This window comes from Calypte anna, chromosome 7 (genome assembly GCF_003957555.1).
Source record: "Calypte anna isolate BGI_N300 chromosome 7, bCalAnn1_v1.p, whole genome shotgun sequence".
NCBI lineage: Eukaryota > Metazoa > Chordata > Aves > Apodiformes > Trochilidae > Calypte > Calypte anna.
In genome coordinates this window covers 10,586,785-10,606,419 of record NC_044253.1, presented here as the reverse complement: position 1 = coordinate 10,606,419, position 19,635 = coordinate 10,586,785, and the positions used below count along the sequence as shown (strand labels likewise).

Below are 19,635 nucleotides of genomic sequence, written 5' to 3'. Positions count from 1 at the left end.
AGTCTCTATACCTCAAAGTCCACAGCTACAGCTTGGAAACACCTTGGAGAAGAAATATAACCTTGAGTTTCATACCAGATAAGAATTAAACAAACTGAATGATAACTGAACACATTTTTGGTCATTTGAGATGAACTAGATAACGGCACCACTTGAGGTAAAACAAAGGAACTTCTGCTAAGTTTAAAAGCTTTTGAATAAAAATAAAAAATAGCTTTTTAAACAAGCTTTTATGCTGCATGAGATAAGCTTAATTGTCCATTAAGTTGCCCAGTACCTGTATTCAGGTTGACTTAAGCATGTAACTTGACTAAAATTCCCCAACAGTTGCAATAAATGTTTGGTCCCTCAGGTGAGTCCTGCCTGGTGGACTTCCAGGCCAGTCATGTCGCCAGGCCACAGCACAGCTCCTGCCTCCTCACCTGCCCCTCAGTCCCCTCAGTGTGAGGGGATTCCCTCATGGACATTGACCACCGTTCCACAGCTACACCTTTATTGAGGTTTCTCTAAAAAATGGAGGTGTAACTGGCACAAGTGACAGAGCGGGGTGGCCTGGCAGGACAACATGAGCCACCTCAAGCTGATTCCAGCCGGTTCCAGCTGGTTTCCACTGGCTCCGGCACTGAGGTGGGGCCCACAGAGGAGAACCTCCCACATCAGAGCCCAACCCCTGTCACCAGAACATCCCTCAGCCAAAGAAGCGGCTGGATACAAAGTGTGAGAGAAATAAAATGGCAGCTGTGGAAATAAAATGGCCCTGTGGTGAAGGGGGAGCCCCAAGGGAGGGTGGGTGTCCCATGTCAGGGCAGGGATGGTCCCCAGGGACAGCTGCCCACAACACTGCTGCAGTTCTGGAACCTGCAGGGAGTGTGCAGCAGGTAGAGACTGCAAGGGAAAGGGCTGAACTGGTATTTATATAAAACAGCTTCATAATGGTGGTAGTCTTGTTCTTTGGCATCTGAATCAGTCATCAGAAGTTTGTATGGATTTGAAAAAAAAAAAAAATTAAAAGTCTCCAAGTCAAGCTTGCCTTGCTAGTGGCACAGAGGTAGCTGGCTCCTGCCAGCTGCTGGGGCACATCCCTGAGCAGGGCTGAAGGAAGCAGGGTATGCAAACTCTCTGGCTCCCTGGGTGTGAAGTTCAGACTTCAAAAACCAGCAACCCCCTTCCATTCAAATGTGTTCACTCTACTGAGGAGCACAGAAATTTTCACAGCAAGACAAAATACCGCTGTACTGTGGAGAAACAGGAAAATCAGTAGGAAGAAGAAAGAAATGAAAATGAAAAAAAACTTCTTTCACCACTCCCCTGCCCATGAGAAAGATGCACCCAGGCATGCATAGACACACAAGCCAGGATCTCTTCCTGAAAAACACACACAATACATCTTCAGATACTCGCTTTCCTCTAACTGATATGAGTTCAGCCAGAAGTAAATGTTTCCAGCTGGTCTCGAGTTACATGCAATGGGAAGTAGTACCATAAAATTCCTCACAACCACCCAAACCATTACTCTTCTATTTTCTTCCATATGGGGTCATCACACCCCCTCTGGAAAGCTTAGAGGCATGATACCACTGCAGGCATCTTCAGGGAAAGCCTGACAATGGAGTATTATGAGGCTTGTTGTAACATCCTTTCAATATTCTTAAGGTCCAGTGATTTAGAGAAGGGGGCCTTTTGTGTCTCCTGTCAGTTCCAGGAAGCTCCTGTCACTGGCATGGAGACTGCATATGGAAAAGAGCTGCTAAATAGACCAGTTAAAAGAATATAAGGCCCAGTTTCTCTCCCACATTACTGAAAACCATGAATGCTGCAACTGTGTTGAGGTCAGAGGAACCGCACTGCTCTGATGTTGGGGGTGAGATACCCGTACACCAGCTGTTACAATTCAAAGCCAGAGCTCCCTCTGCAATGGTCTCAACAGCTCTGCCTGAGATACAACCCCTGAAGTCAGCCAGAACCTCAGCACTTAAGCAGCAGAAGGATGTGTATAGGTAAATACCACCAATCTAACTCAATTTATGCTGCTCAAAAAAGAAGAGGTTTTTTGCCTCCAAAACTAGGCTGGACTTGAACTAGTGGTGCAGAGACCTTGTGACACTTTCAGACATGAAGCACTGAGGTAACACCTTCCTCTTCTTCCACCACAGGAAAAGGCAGTTTATGATCATGAAAGATCTAAGGTAAATAACCAGAGTAAAGCAGGCCATTTTTGACAAATTTCTCTTTCCTGTGTATTGTAACCATGCTCTGCTTATGGCTTTGGTTTTGCAACTTTCCTTTGATAAAAACCAAGTGTAAGGCTATACAGACAGTGGTTCCTTGACCTGGGCTTTGTGAGTGCTTCTTACAGAACGTGCCCTCATACTTTTTCTTTGCCCAGTCAGACTGTTAATCCTTGGTTAGGAGAGATGGTCAGCAATTTATTTTATTTTTATCTTTTTAAAATTACACTGATTCCAAATACATGAGATACAATAATATACTTCAGTATTTGCAAACTAGTTGCATCACTGCAAGGAATTAATGGAATGATATATTTATTGTATTAAGATATGAGCAACTTCATAAGAGTTAATATTACAGAAAAAACGATTACACAGGTAGGAAATTTTAAAATTAAAGTCAGGCATCGTTAATTATACCGCATGTTTACGCAGTAAATTGACTTGTGATTGCCAATTAGTAGAAATGGAAAACTTCACATCCTGTCTCACCTTGTTTTTCTATCTGGTACTGTTTGGCACCAGAAGTATTCAAAAGTCTATAGCACTTAAGAAAACATCACCTTGAAGTCAAATGCAACAATGTCCTGATGAGACTTAGAGAGCTGATAGCTGTAGTTCCTTTGATTCCTGCTGCCTGAAAACAGAACTCATAGAGGCCTTAGAAGCAAATGGGAAACCTGACATAATTCCAGGTAAATAAGAACAGCTAACAGTAGGGATCCTTCCATTATTTGAAACATCCCAGGGTACCTATGCCAGACCAAGTACCACCATGTCTCCCCAGCCACTCAAATACCAATCCTCTTTATAAGGGTATTTGCAACTTGGTGAGCCCTTGGTCTCTCCATTATCCACTCACCCTTTAATATTTTGCTGAGGTTAACAATCAGAATAGTGATTTTTGCTATTTAGCTTCATATCCCACTGAAAGCTGGATTACACTGGTTTAGATGGTATATAAGAAATCTCAGGATGAAACTACAGGCTTGGCTGTGAGATTATCTTCCACCACACTTCTGGTATAATTTTAGGCACATCTTTCTGTTAAGATATCATCCTGATGCTTTGCAAATACCCCAGATCACAAAACATCTGGAAAAAAGTAACAAATGCAGCAAAAAAACCCACCAAAAACCAAAAAACCAAACAAAAAAACAACAAACCAAACAAACCAACTCAGGGCAGCAGTTTTAACCTGCTGTGCAACAATTAGAAATAAACTGCAGTGGGTGTGTAAAACAGCACACACCAGCACTCACTTTCCTCAGCCAGGAGGCTTGTAGGTTCAGACCACCTGTGGACTCTCAGTAATTTACCACATCCCACAAGAAGAAACAGCAAGTAATGCCCATTACTGGCAACTAGAGCATATCCTCTTTCTCCCACAGGTTATAGCTTCCACTTTTAAACTGAATGTATTGTCTGTTTTAATCCTTTTTCAGTGAAGAAAATGACTGAAAATATCTGCCAGTGACAATTCAGTATCCTATGGCACACCAGCTGCATCACAAACCCTAAGAATGCCTTTGGCACCTAGAATCCTGTGCATACAAAACCACGCTTCGGTCTGAATAATTCATATGCCATCATCTGGCTGTGTTTTTGGCAAGTGAGTAAATTTAATCCGATTAAAGCAGAGGGGATGAGGTCAAACTGATTCCTGCTGAAGAATTACCAGCAAGTCTATCTTCAAAACCTAAGACACTGCAACTTGCTGGTCTTATTTAGAGAGCTGACACACTGTAGTAGTGCAGTTTAGCCATGCTCAGACTTGTTACAACATAAGCAAGTATAAAGCAGCTGCTTTGTGCCAGCAGCAGAAGAGGAAAGGGATTCAGCAAGAAAGCACTTTGTAAAGAACACTGTAATCCTAAACACTTAATTGCCTTTGGCAAGAAACTGCTTCCCTCTTGCTCTCTCAGAAGTCGTTTTATCTGGAAACTGATGCTCACTGCTACAGCAATGAATGGACTGGGGGAGGAGAACAAACTGGGGGAACGACTTAGAGAACTACAACTACCAGTCTGTCTTTGCAGAATTACCAAAGCAAAATACATGAAATACTGGCATGTGCAAGGCCTGATCTACAAGTCAGAGATTCTGGAGAGCTCCCATAAAGGCAAAAACTGACTTGCATCCAGGCTCTTTAACCACCTAAAAAGGCAGGGAAATTAGCTGTAGAGTTGTACACCTGTATTTATACTTTACTATTTGTGACATAGTAGCCTCACTTTCAAACACTGAGTGAACCCATATAGGTCAGAATACGTTTGAAGGTATAGCGAGAGTTTCTTTTCCCTGCCTCTGCTCATCATGCAGCATTCACAAATAATTTACAATATTATAACCCCAGCTCATTCTTTTCACATAAATAGAAGACTTAAAGGTAAATAATGCACCAAGACTCTTTAATTAAATAAGGAGTTTTGGGGAGGAGTTTCTGCAGATCCTTTTAAATCTTAAAGCCTGCCAACTGGATGAACAAAAAGGTAGATTAGGCTCACATGATAAATCCCAGTAAACCTGAAAAGCCTTTGTTAATAAGTCACTAAGGGAATTTTTTTCCCCCTAGAATATCTGCACACCAGAAACAAGAGTTAAGATTATTTGAGCTGGTTTGGTTTCCAGCAGCATTAAATGGGTATATGCTTCATGGAGCTCTAATCTCCTCATTTCTATAGAGCTCAATTCTCTTTTCATTCCTACCAAACTAGCACCAGTTATTTCTAGCTTTTATATAGGTAGCAGCTGCTAAAACCTCAGAGGTAAAAAAAAAAAGTTTATTAAATTAGCCAAGATTCCCAGAAAATTAAACTGGAATTCTAGAGCAGCTTTAATAGCAACAGAAAGAAGAGGTACAAATGTTTTTTTTATTTTGTTTTGGTATTTATTTCATATAGCTGGTTGCAAATGATCCTTTCAGGTTTCCATTCATAGCCAGTGTTCAGTAGCTTGTTACAGAACCAAGTGACACATTAGTCTGGCAATTAGTATACTCTTCTGTTTGAAGAGAAGCTTAATGAAGATATTATTAGAGGCAGACCTTGCTGTAACACAGTCAACAGACCCTTTACAAGTGCTCAGGAAAGACCAAGATTTTAGTGAGACCCATACTGTAATCATAGACAGAGATGACATTTAAAGCTGTGATAAATTTTTTTAAAGTCTGGAGTCCATCCTGCCTGGCTCCATCTGGCTTCACTAACAAATCCTTTTCAGCACTACAGATTAATCATATCTTCTTCACATGAAACACTGAAATCCAGACAGCATATGCAATCCTAATTTACATCATGGAAGCCTTTCCGTCAGTGAAGATGACACCATCTATACAAGACTTGAGAAGATCCTGTCTAGAACAAGGGATGCCAGTATTGTCATTTAGGCTCAGAAAAAGGTTTTAAAAAGTCTGCTGCAACAGGTGTAGCAACATTTTTCTAGAGCAATGAAAGGACATCTTACCATCCAATGGTAAAACACAAATAATTTAGCATCAAAGAGTGTATTAGCCAGACAAGGCCAGGGAAGGGGGGGAAGGGAGGGAAATAATCACTTTTGTTACCCCCTAACACACATCTGTGGAGTAAAGTTTGAAAAACCTATTGAGTAGAGCTCTAAACACAGGAGAAGCCAACAACTGCAGCATGTTTTGGTATGAACTTGAGAAGTTTATGAAGGAGAAGAGTCTTTCTGCAAAACCAGGATGAAACACTCCAGGACCCCTTGCACCCCATGCTCAGGCCTGAACCCAAACTACCTGTACGAGTCCAACAAACAGCCTGTGGCTCACAGGTTTTCAGAGTTTAACCAAAATCTTCAGCTATCTCCCTACATGGCTCTTAAACCGAACTTCTGAGCACATTTTCCAGATTTAGACATGCACAAAAGCATTTGGAACAGTTCTGAACTCTATTTACATCTGCATTTTGTTTTAGGAGAGCTCTGAAAGTAATTTGTAGCAGCCGGGTTATGGGCTTTCTAATACAGAGTGTTTGGCCTGCATAAGGATATTGGTATGGATTTTGATTGACTGTAAAAATAGGATCATCACCCAGAGGAAGTCCTAATTATCTTAAAAGAGCCAGGGAGAACACAGCAAAAACTGGTGAAAATCATTAACTTAAGCCAATGACAATATGTAATGACTTATTTCAGACTTTATAAATTCTCTTTTAGCAGTGTACAATCAAACCAACAGAACTTTACATACTATTTCTTTTATCCTCCTTTGTACCACCTACCAAGGTAACTAAAGTAATGGATAGGTGCTTGCAACAGCAAAGTATGAAATTTCTATCTTTCTTTGCAGCAGAACTTTTAAGGTTTCCCCACAAGACCAATAAAATTTGGGTCAGTGATATTAACTGGCATGAGCCTCCCACAGTTATGTAAATCCCATCTGTGATGTGTATTAAACCAGGCATTTTCTTTCTGCTCATGTCTCTCTACAGAGGTTAAATACCATTAATATATCACACACCAGCACAGGATGTGCTGCCCAGCCTTCCAGTGGCTGGTCCTCTGGTGGCAAATATTCTCTTACTACAACCAACAAAGTCAATCCACTTATTGCTGAAGTTAAAACACTTGTCCTGTAGGGCTGTGATGCAAAGGACAAGTGCAACACAGGTGTATTACAGAAACATATTAGAGTGAGTTCTGTGTTACAAAACTGCAGTGCACCTAGTGACTAGCTATAGAGGAATCTTATCATTCAAGAAATCAGAAAATACTGTACATATGTGGCAGATGAAAATTAACTATTCATGCCATCTGACAGTTATTAGTAAATATACTTCAAGTTTAAAAAGAGGGGGCTCCTAAAAGGCAGTATTAGAGCCTAGTTCCAGGAACATCTCAGCAAATATAAAGTTGCACAGGAAGACAAATTCTGTATTTAGCAAATAATAATGCAAGTCATTAGAGGAAAAAAAAGAGAGAGAGATGTGCAGGAAGCAAAGGAAGGGAGATAGTTACTCAGCTTGGGATTTAAAATGTGAGAAGAATTATTCCTTCCCTTACAGCCTGACTGACAGAAGTGGTGTTTCCAGCTCTCCATGAAGTGGTGGCATCTTTTTGAAGGATCTTAGTGGATAACACACTTCCTGCACGTCATGCAACTCCATGCTCATTCTCCATAGGATCCAGTACTTGGAAACCCTCAGAAGCACAGTATGTGGAATCAGATATTTTTATTTATCCTCTTAACCATTCCCTTTGTAGACAAAATAACACAGACTTCAAAACACTTTGGATTCCACTTCCTGACTCTGGGCCAAGTATTCCTATGAACTTAGTCTGCAGAGGGTGGAACTGTGGCTAGAAAGTACCTTTAGACTGCAAAAGAAAGGAAGGATTATCTGTCTTTTGTGTCCCTGGTCTCCAGCCCCCACTAGTCTGCCATGTCACTCCCTTCCAGCCTCAGTGCAGGGAGTGGTGACAGGCCAGAGTCCAGATGTGCAAGTGCAGGAAAGAGGATTAAATGGCAAAGAATCCCAAAAAGCATATTGCTCCATGCATGAAGACATCATGCAGAAAAGGGATTTTACCTCCTCCTCCCCACCACCCAGTTAATGATTTTAAGAATTCATCTTCTTCCCACATCCTTATGTATTATGTCTAAATGGTGCCACCAGGATTTATCCTTCAGAGACACTTGGTGTGTTTTACAACGTGGTACAAATTACTTTGAGAACAGTAGAAGTTAAAAAATAAATAAATAAACTTTTTGCTTGAAACGTGAAAGATAAAGATGCACAGTGAAGAAACACTTCAGTCATGTGCCTCCACATATGCACACATATTTGAAAGACTCAAAGACCCAAGGGATGATCATTACAGCCTAACTTACAAACGCTTTTTCTTAGCGACCCCTTGCTAACCTGCTAACACAGAACAATAAAACCATAAAAATTATACATAAAATATGACAAGTACTTACAACCCCGTTTGCTTGCTCTCGGATTAATGCAGTCTGGGGGGGGAGCCTTAGGTGAGCCCCTCTCTTCACAGGAGCTCAGCAGATTCCCTTGCAGGGGACGGGATGGGAGTGGGGTTGAGACAACCGCAGGAACGCCGCGGTCCCGATGCTCTAAGCCGGGCATGTGCCGGCAGCCCGCGCCGCTGGGCTCCCCACCGCAGCGCGGCTCCCCCGGCCCTCCGGAGCAGCAGGTTTCCCTCCTCCTCCTTTTCCTTCTGCTCCACCCACCCGCCTCCGGAGGATGCCCCGGTACCCCCAACCCGTGCCCGCCCCCGGGCTTCCCTCTGCGTCCCGGGACGCAGCCGACAAGGAGAGCCCCGCGGCTGCGGGGAGCGCTGCGGAGCCACCCCGCCCCCTCCGGCAGCAGCCCACCTGCTTCTCGGTTCGGTTCGGTTCGGCCCGGCCAGCAGTTGCTGCCCTGCGCTCTCCGGGAGCAGGGGAAGAGATGAGCCCGCGGGGGAAGCGGTGCCCGGCAGCGATACTGACTGCGGTCGGAGCAGCCGCCTTTAACTCCTTCCCTGCCCCACCAGCGCGGGCTGGCCGCCGCCTCGGAGCCTTATTAGGCACAGGCTAAAGGGCCGGGGGGAGCCCTGGGCCCGGCCCAGAGAGCGGCGGTGGCGGGGAGGGGCCGGCGAGCCTACCCCACACTGCTCCGATCCGGCCCGGCACCTGTGGAGTGCGGCTGGCACAGGTGGGGTGGTTAGTGATGGGGGAGTGCATAGAGCTGTGTATGAGGGGGATGTGTGAGGACAATGCGCGGGTGCGTATGGGTGTGTGAGAGACGTGTAGGGCAGAGTGTGAGGTGGTGGGGTGGCTGTATGAAGTACATTTGGGGATTGTATACTCTGTGTGTGGGGGGGGATTCTATGGGGTGCACGTATGGAGAAGCCTAGAGTGGTGTGTTTAAGGGCTTGTATGAGATGTGCATGACGTATGGGATATATGTATATAAATGTGGGGTTTGGGGTTGAGTGTATGACTTGTAGAGGAAGAGCACAGAGGATGCATGTGAAGGTTTGTCTGGGACTTGGATGGGATGCCAAAGGGGTGTGTTTGCAGAGGTGTGCATATGAGTGTAGGGTTTTGTATGTGGCTGCAGCCCTGACACCCATTACCCTGATCCCAGCAAAGGGGCACCCTCTCAGGTACACAGCGGATCCAGGGCTGCCCCCTCCCTCACCTACCTCACCCCCAGAATCTGGCTAGGGCTGGTGTATCCACATATCTGTCTAGGGATGTCCAAATCTGGGACAGGGGATTTAGTTTAATTAACTGTTAGCAGTTAATATTCAGAAGTGCTATAGTGCAGAAGGAAGAGCAAATGAGAGATGGAGACAAACTGAATCCTCTTAAATACTAGAACCTTAGGAACTGCTTTTATCATGTGGAACTAGAGACTCCGAAAGGGAGAAGCAGGGAAATCCGGGTACATCAAAAATAGTAGTGTAAAAATATTTTCACTCTGCAAAATCTTTATTTATACCTTTAAAAAACCAAACAAATTACTTTTTATCTCAAATGGATTTATAACCAGATCATAAATAGGCAATTTAATAGGCATAAATAAACACACCAAAATCCCAGGTTCTATGGATAAAGCCTTTCCTTTCTTCCTTTCTGTCATCTTGCATTCTTCTGTGCTGTGACCAATTTACTGCTGGATATCTTTAACCAGGGTTCTGAACTGCTACAAAAAAGTGGAAGCATGAACTGCTACAGAAAATGAAAGCACAAATGGCAGAAAACTTCCCTCCTCACCAGGCTCTGAAGTACCTCTAGGGATGATGGAGCAAACCACAGTCCAGGCTCTAATTCTTCCTCTCCCCTCACTGTTTCCACTCAACAGCAATCAACCCAGAAAAAGTGTGTCTGAGATAAGAAAGGGACAGCAAACCTGTACTTAGCAACATCAGGAGTGTGACATTTGCAATACCTCAATGTTTTTCATTTTGATCCTGAGGTGTATGGTTCAGCCATTGATAGAGGATGTGTTCTGCAGCCTGTACAGGGAGGCAGTGGAAGATGCTGCCTTTTCCTGGTACATAATTTGTCTCACTGAGCACAGGCATCTGCAAAGGAGGAGAGCAGTTAACAGTCTGAGTCCATGAAAAGTTGTAGCAGTCCCTTTTGACCCTTTTTTTCCCAGATCCAGTAAAACCGAAGTGAACTAGGAGGAACTGCTGCTGTTGTCTTCTGGCAGTGATACTTTTCTTACTCATAGTTCCCTTAGGTTGACTATCTGTTAGGAGAAAGAAACTTTCACTCTTTTAAAGGCTCTGGAACTTTGAAAAAAGATAAGTTAGATACTTATGTTTTTTTAAAGCCTGAGTCACTGGAATGGAAATCCTAAAGAAAAATTACTTTTTCAGAGGTTCTGCATACCTCAGTTCTCACTGGTTCTGTTGAACCCCCCTCTTCAGGTTTTCCTTTCTAGGAAGTCACAAAGTTTCAAAGAAATTCTAAGAGTTTTCATGCAACCAGGCTGTTTCCTCTTCAGTGTATGGCAGTGGCACATCCTGGGTTGTACAGATGTGTTTCCCTTTAGTCCAAAACAAATGCACACACAGCCCTGATCTCTGCTGAAATGCATCATTCTCTGTCTATAGTTGATTTTTAAGGGTGGTGCCTGTGCACAGAATCCAACAGCTATGTACCCATTGGCACATGAGCTGTTGAAAGAAAGGTCCTTATTGCATGAACATTTTCTTTCAGCGGGCAAATAGTTATCTGGCATTAGAATCCAGAAAGAAGGGGAAACCTTATTATACCTCACAGAGCCTGGCACAAGCTTGTTTTGACCTTGTCCGTGTCACAGCTGACCAAAGTCTGTACTGGCAGTACCTTTTGGGAAAGAGTTTGCTTCTGAACATTTTTAAGCATTCACTCCAAGAAGATGCTGCTCTTGTACCATGCTCATGTTTTTCTTTGCTGATTTCTAGCCTAGACTTCATGAAACTCCTCTGTTGTAAGCATTCTCATGTCTTACCAGCTGGGAATTGCTGCTCTAGACAATCTTGTAATAGCATCATCGTCTCTGCTTTCAATTTAAAATTATTGCTCAGGCCTTAAACACTCACAGAGAACAAGGCTCAGTGTTGCCAGTGAACCCACATCTGCCCTCAGCTGAGAGGGAGGAGTAGGAGACACTTGAGTCAGGATGAAAGCCACTGAGCTCCATAAGGAGAGCAGACAGTGCCCCTGCTGGGTTTCAAGAGATTGACTCATTCACATCTGAGTTCACATACTTGCCTCTTTTTTCTTCCTATTTGTTTGTTTCGTTTTGTTGTTTGGGTTTTGTTTTTTGGTTTTTTTTTTTTGATTGCATAAGCCAGGTCAGGAACGGAAAAAAAAATAATTAAAAAAGTGAGGGATCTTGCATCGTATAGAAGCCAGGATGATGTAACATTTCATGTCCTGCCACAGTTTCTTCCAGGTGTCTTTGCTGGAACTGTTTGTCTTCTAGTTGGGCCTTTGTCCTAAAAGGCCTCTAGGTCACTGGAAGTCAATAGTGCCACTTCTTTCGTTGCTGGTCCTAAATCAGATCAAGCTCAAGATAATGAATGCTCAGATATGACATTTAATGAATGCTGTTGGCTAGAATAATCCTGTGCATTCTTAACTGGCTGCTTGAGGGTTTGGAAGTTGGGGGTTTTTTTGTTTCTTTTTAATTGTAAACATCCCTCATGCAGCTGCCTCAGGGACTTGTTTAGGAAACAGCGGATGGCTGTGTTTAAAGGATTTCAACTCATCTTGACCTACATTTAGATTTTTGTAGCTTACAAGCTATGGACTGTAACCAGCAAAACCCTCAGAGAGCTTATATAGCTTCTGTAGAGCAAGGCACGGGAAATCTATGGAGGATGAAGTTACCCAGCTGAAATGTTTAGAAAAATGAGTTACTGATGCTGAATTATAAGGTTCAGATCATTATCAGGTGTTTAGGAATACAAGGAGCAGAGCTGCAAAAAGATAACCTCTCCTCTTACCTTGTGCTTTCTTCCTGATTCATTCTCTCACTTGTCATCTCTCTGTGAAATCTTTTGGGGTCCTTTCAGGCTAAAGTTCAGAAGGTGCAATTTTCTATCTGCTTTTTTCTCATTTAAACTTCTACTCCAGAAATTGCTTAGGCATAGGCCTGGTTTTAGGTATGACCCCTTATTAAGTAGGCAACTTCATAGAATCAGATGCTTAGGAATTAACTTGGTTGGGAAGGAACACATTCATGTGTTTCCCAGAGGCAATTCTTTATTTTCTCTTTCTTGTATGTGCGTGCCTGTTTATGAAGAATATAAGCACTCACTTTAAAAAGCAATCTCAACTGTTTGAGATTAGAAAATAATCTTCTAAAAGTGAGGGACAATAATATCTTCCCAAATCTGCATTAAATTTTAATGCAGATTAAATTAAATTAAATTCATCCCCTGTCCTGTATCTCTCTTTGCTGACTATGAGGCCTGTAAATTTCATGCTGCAAATATAGAGATTGAGGAGCTAAGAAGGGAGGAAGCCAAGAGGTCAGACACAATGAAGTCCTAGCACTGATATATAATACTTAGGCCAGCATTAGTTCACTCATGTCAGGAGCAAGAAAAATACATTAGACCAGTCAGCAAAAGACCACGTAGGCAATTTATGCATCTCTGGTAACATTTGCAGATATCTGGGTCTTTACACATTTAGGTTTGGTTGAAAAAGGCAGCAGGGCTGTAGGCATTTGGCTGCTGGCAAAATTACAGATTTGGAAACTCAGCACTTGTTTTATCCTCCTGCACTTAGAGGCTGGAATAATATATATGGTAGTGGCATAAACCAGGAAAATCTAGAAACTCACTGATTTTAATAGACACTAGAATGGACAACTTGTGTTTGAAAGTAAGGAACTATTCAGACCAGCAGACCAAATATTTCGTTGGACTGCAAAAACTCTGTGCCATAGTTTTTCTAAAGCCACTGGTGGTGGCTGAGAACTTCCACTTTCATACATTAAAGCATTAAAATAATAAATACTTCCAACTGTTGCTGAATTAAAGCCATCAGCAGAATTCTATTGTTTTTTGTGCAAGTTGAGTGATGGATAAAGAGAGTGGTTCCTGTGTGTTATGCAAAAAGGCATTGAGAAACAGGTACTGACTGAGGCTAGGTTGGCCCTACAAATTAATGGCTCAACATAAGAGCAACCAATAGGAAAACAGCTTTTCCCTTCCACATCATGCACTTAGCTTTACTTCACATATGAGGAAGAAACAACTTTTTTCCCCTGAAGTTCTCACTTCAGCAGAACTAAGTTGAAATTGAAAGTTTCTGAGGTGAATCAGTCTGGAAAAATTCAGAAAATTTGCTTATTAACTATTTATATTAGAGCATTCTTATGTTCTGCTCAAGTTCAGAACTAGAGAAATCTATTACATGTACAGTTAAAGCCATTCCTACTCCAGACCAGCCAGAGACCAGCCAAGATAGCTACAGAGTGTAATTTACTTTTATTACAGCCTTCAGTCTCTAATCTCAATTTCTAACCTAAAGAAAGAAGCACTGGTAATGGCTACATGGCTACAGCTTGATTACAGGGATGCACAGTATTTTTTTTTCTCCTTTTCTTTCCTCCCCCCCCCTTTTTTGTTCATTTTAAGTACCAAGCTGAAGAGTGCTATGTAAATAGTCTTGCCCTTGGGAGTGAAACAGTGTAATAGAAATACTGCTCATATAACAAAAAGCTTTTACACTGAAGAAGGAAACATAAGTTGAGAAGGTATATTTGAAGGCTGCCTAGTTCATGACAATGAAGTTTTTATTTGACAAAGTTCAGAGTAAGTGTCTTCCACAGCTATAGGAGAGCAACATAAAATTTGTCATTAAGAATTTTTGCCAGGAAATTTTGTTGTCAATTGTCAACAACACAAACAGTGGAAATGGAAGAGAATGTTATCTGGAAATGCAACACAAACCTGACATTGTTGGAGTTCACTTTTGGGATAGCCAACCACCCACAGCAGGAGTTCCACATAAATAGTTCACCCTCTATATTTCAGAAGCCTGCTCCAAGCACAGTGTAGATTTACCTAGGCTTCTGGATTTATAGCTAGAGTTCTGTTGTAAAGCAGGTGAAAACTTGCAGCTTGTGGAGCGGAATGCTTCACACAGGATTTCCCAGGCACTTTCAAAACAATTGTATTTGCACATCATTCATATATGCCACGTGCATCCTGAGCTAACATACAGATGTAGATAGTACATTTTACAGATGTAGGGAGAGAGAAAATGAATGTTTTCTTTACTTGTCCACCTTCCTTCTTTTTTCCCTGAGAGAGAAAAACATTTATTCTTTCCAAACATGAGAGAAATTAATCCCACTCTATCATTGCCCTAGCTGAAAGTATTGTCAGCAAATTCTATCTAGGCTGAAAACTTTTAAGTCCCTGTGGCGTGTCAGATTTCTGGGATTTCAAACTAAAAAGGATTTTGAACAGATTAACTAGTTGGGACTTGAAGATAAAGCTGGCTTCTCTGAAAGAAATGTGTTTTACACAGTGCTAAGTGTGCTTGGTTCCTCTTTTATTCAAAGGAAGTAAACTGGTTTTGTGAAAAGAGCCTTCAATTGTGACTTTTCCTTTTAAAACTGTGGAAGAGTTCCAGCCAGTCTGTAGCATTGGCTTGAACTTTGTTTTTCTCCAAAGAAAGAACCCATTAGTTTTCAGTGGCTTCCACATTTTTTCCTTCTCCTTTTGTAAAATGTGCCAGTGAAGTCAAGTGGGTTGTATTAACATTTTTCCAAACATTCACACTTAGGACCAAAAAAGGGAATATTTAATAAACATAACCAGGAATATATTGGAATGTTGATCTTCTGATGATCAGAAGAATTTTCAGTCATAAGATCTAATTAAATATCCCAAGTTGGAAAGGCTTCCAGTGACTGTTCAGTCTCCTTGTTATCTGGTCAAATATTTTTATGTCAGCCTGAATGGCTTCTGTGCCAAAGTGATATATTTAATGTGAATAACACACATGCACGAGAGACTGCATTAAAATTCACCTAGACTAAAAACATTTTGACGTCTCAAACTTTATCTGAAATTATTAACCTATCTTTATGGACAAGGAGTTGACTGGCAATGAAATAGCTCTGCAGTGGTAATCGTATGAGTGTTTGTAAACAGAATTTTTAGTATAAGGAAAAAATTGTCTGCATGGTCTAGTGTGAGAGTTGCTGCTATTCGTGAATTTTGATGGAAGGGGATTAAAGAGAAAGAAAGACGTCAGGTAAAACAGCTTTTCAATAGTACCATGCAATGTTGTTATCCAAGAATAAAAGCCTTTTTGCCAAGATTAGATAAAGAAAACAAAAAATGAAGGCCAGAGATAACAAAAGACTAATTAACCATGTCTTCTGATCAAGAGAAACAGAATTCCAGTAGCACTCTGACAATCAGAGCTGCTTTGTGTTGGCTGATAAAGCAAAAAAAAATATTTTAAGAGACAATCAGTGCCCTAAGGAGCATCTCATCTAAGAAGACAAGACAGACACAGAAATATCATTGTTTTAGCATTAGGGAACTGAGGCACAGAATAATTGTCTTGTCTGCAGCCAGTCTGTGGTAGGACAGTAATTGAATGCAGATCTCCTTACCACATGCACATTCTCTATCTATATTCCAACTGGTCAGCTGAAACAGCCTTTCATCACTGCTCTGTCAACATACCAAGAATTACACAAGACCATGAGCATTTCATATGTTTGCTTCAAATCTACTTCTCCTCCCCCCATAGCATTTAAAAGCATGTAGCCAGTGAGCAAATACTTACCATAGACACAATAAGTTCTCAATCCCAGAGTGGAGGTTGGAAGTTCACAGTCCATCTGGAGGCTGCCCCCCCTGCAAAATTCCCACTGACTGTATTCTGGACTCCAGCTTCCTTTTGCAGGATCAAGCTTTTCAATAAAAGGTCTTTAAAAACATTTCCTGCTTTTCTTCCTATAGGGGGGAGATGAAACTTTGCTTACTTTAGCCCAAGATCTGCCTTCTGATAGCACCTTTCCTCGTGCAGTGAACAGCACTCACCCATCCAAACACAGTGAACAGGACCCTGCAGAGGAAGAAGACCATCATAGCACCCCTAAAGGCAGTATATTCAGCTCTCAGCCCTACTAGCAATGAGCAGAAGCCAGGAACTGATCCTGTTTCTGAGTGTCAGTACAACCGTTGGAGAAATTAAGCAAGGGAATAACAACAGGAACATTTTGGGAGAAAGGAAAGTTACAGCCTGGCCACTTATCTAAGCACACTGACTTCAGATAAAAGAGGCAATTCACAGTTAAACTCTACTTCTAGGCTGTAATACAAGGAGGACATAAGGTGTTCCCTAGCTCCATCTAAAGCAAAGTCTTTCTTTTATAGACCTGTGAAAATAGCTTTCCCAGTGGGGATTCACAGGCCTCCTGCAGTACAAATAATGGATGGCCCCAAGGCAGGCCATTTGCTTTACTAAATACAACCTTCTCCAAAGCATTTGAAGCGTTTTTATGTTAGGCATTTGTGTGTTTTATTCATATAGATCTTAACCTACTGGGAAAGAGGGAGGAGAAAACACTTACAGAACTACATGTGAAGGCTTCCATTTGCTCACAGGAAAAAACAAGAAGCAAATTAGAATCTTTGGCACAAGGGCAATGATATAAATGACATTTCAGGTGCCTAAAATTAGGAATAATAATGTTAAGAAGTAAAAGCAATAAAAAACATTTTCATTCTTCCCTCTCTTTGCTCAAAATATAGAACTTGCTTGTTCTGGGTGCAAGGCTGAGAACCATAAGAGTCAAGCTAATCCTTTTTTGCCAGAACCAAGGAATGAGTAAATTACAATGGGCATGTTCCATATTAGTAGCTATGCAATATGCTTCTGCCATCAGCCTCTTACACCAGCAGAGGAGGCAGCTCTAAACCATAACGTAAAAAAGTAGAATCGTTTACCAAGGCATGAAGACATTGCAAACCCTGTGACACTGCTGGAGGCAGCACCCCATGGAGAGGAGGGAGATCGTGTTTAACACTGCCCTCTCGTGACTGATAGAATAAAAAACCCAGGTTATGAACCAGGAGGTCCCCCAGGTGTGATGTGTTACATCCCAGAGTGCTTTGAAAATGATGGTGTAGGGTGTAGGTAGATGTAGGTGAGCCTCCTTTTCAGGATGGATAGAAAAGTAACTAACTACACCCTGAGTAATATCATTCTCCATCTAGAAAACTTCCAAAGCAGCAGCTTTCTCACAGAAAGGATCAATGAGCTTCATCTACCACAAAATAACTTCCTCCATGACAATTGTACTGCTAACAGTTGCAAAGGACATGATTGCATTTTTAAAGTGATGCCCAGGAAACATCTTTTTGGGGAACAATGAGCTACTTTGCATGCCTGCAAGCCTGGCATATCACAATCAGCATACGTACAGATGAATTCTTGCTCCTGCCAATGACCATCCTCAGAGGAAGGGTTTCTTTCTCTGCTAGAAGCAGAACTGGGCTCCCCAAAGATGAGAGTGAATGGGAAGCAGCTCACCCTTAAGCCAAGTAAAGTGTGACTTCAGAGTGTCCCTGAACTTTTGGGCTGAAAATGGGGAGTGTCTGAGCACAAAAATGAGTAACAGCCTAGAGCTGCATATAGTACCAAGAAAGAAATGCAACTACTTTTTTTCAGATCCTTGTTTGTCTTCCTGGTCCCACCCCACATGCTCTGTGTAAAATATACCTCTCTGCTTGCACTTGCAGCGTTGCTTTTCCAGTACAGCTCCAGGGGCAGCTTCTTAGTACCAGTTAATGCTCTTCCTTTCACCCATGCTTGGAAAAAGGGCTTTTAAGAACAGCTTAATTGTCTTCTTGCAGCAGAGCATCTGCAGACATCAAAGTTGGCACCTCTTTTCTCTGCAGCCCTGCAGTGAAACATTAGCTATTCAAGTCACCTCTGATCAAAAGAACTACTTTTTTCATGGGCTGCCTTATGCCCTTGTAGTTTCTAAATTTTTGGCAACTAAACCTGAGTAGACTTGTAGGAAACACTGTTTTCACACTGCATTGATGCAGCTTGGTATCTGTTCCAAGCTGTGCCAGCTCTGCAGGCTGCCTGCCCCAGCCTCTGGGGCTGTCCCCAAGCCCAGCATCAGCACAATCTGATCCCTGGCACACTCCAGTGTTGGTTCCTCCTGCACATCACAGGATGCTTTGCTGGTTTTCAGCAGACTAATTCCCTGGGCACTAGACTGGTAAACTTGGGTTACTTTTTATTTATATTTCTTCACTGATTGCAAGGTCAGATTCTAGTTGTTGGGTTTTAGTTTGGGTTTTTTGTTTGGTTTGGTTTTATATTTTTGTTTGTTTTTTTTTTTTTCCTTAAGAGGGGAAATTGATGAGATTTTGACTTTATGGATTCTTTAATTTCAAACTACGTGTGCATTCTTGCAGCAGGATTTCAGGGCATTTATAGCTCTCTCCCTTCTACCTAACTTCTACTTTTCAGGACAGTTGTAGTATCTTAGTTATCTTGTTGTTCTCCCACCTCTGTCACTTTAGCTTGAAATCAGACAATGAGTCAAAAGTCATTAAGGGGACACAGATAGAAGGATCATATAAGCCTCATTTTCTTATTAAACTAAATTAACATTTCAGATGGTGTCTGGTTGTCATTGCTCACAGTCTAGACAAAAGGCATACACAGGACAGGCAGAGTGTTAGAGCTCAAGTTTATTTTTATCTTTACTCCATTTTCACAGAAAATAAACTGCAACTTCACAAAAAAAATAATTTTAAGTAGGTTTGGGTACAGCTTAAGAGAATGGCTACATAAGTAGCAGCTTTTCAATTCTGTGTTCTCAGCTTTATTCCAGCATAAGACAATAATGAACAAAAGTCAAGAGTGCCTAAATTCAGTTCTCATTAGATGGATACCCACTGCAGACAGAGCTGATTGCCAAGGCCATTTTGATTTTTAGGAGCAATCTCTAAACTGTCTTTTAGGGCTAACCAATCTTCCCACCAGTTCCAGGAGATGAGGAAGAAATCAGTACTAAGACATTAAAAAGTAAAATATAAAAGTTGCAAATAGGTGAATAGGGGTGTGTGTGGTGGCAGGACAGGAGTAACCTGCAGAAGAATGGCAAACTTTGGAATGTACTTCAAAGCTATTTCTTTGTCTGCTTTTCTCCCCCCCTTTTTTTTTTCCTTTTTCCTTTTTTCTTTTTTCCATTTAATGTCACAGCTGAAGGACTCCATCATCAGAAAAGAAAAAAAGAACATAGATGGATATTGCTTTCTAAGTGCTCATATAAATGTGGATGTGCAGTGAGACAGATATAATAAGCTGAATGCTGTGAGTTAATCCATACTTTTTTCACAAAAGCACTGGAGCTAATACATCCTGGCATTAACCTTGGTA

General features: G+C 41.7%; 1 protein-coding gene across 1 annotated transcript in view; it reads right to left on the bottom strand.

Annotated features, from left to right (window-relative positions):
• Positions 1-8,330, bottom strand: part of MYLK (myosin light chain kinase) — a 193,796-nt gene extending 185,466 nt beyond the window's left edge. Inside the window, exon 1 of the mRNA XM_030453933.1 lies at positions 8,173-8,330. The gene's annotated coding sequence lies outside the window, so the exon portion shown is untranslated. The remainder of the gene's footprint in view (positions 1-8,172) is intronic.
• Between the last annotated feature and the right edge of the window lie 11,305 nt (positions 8,331-19,635).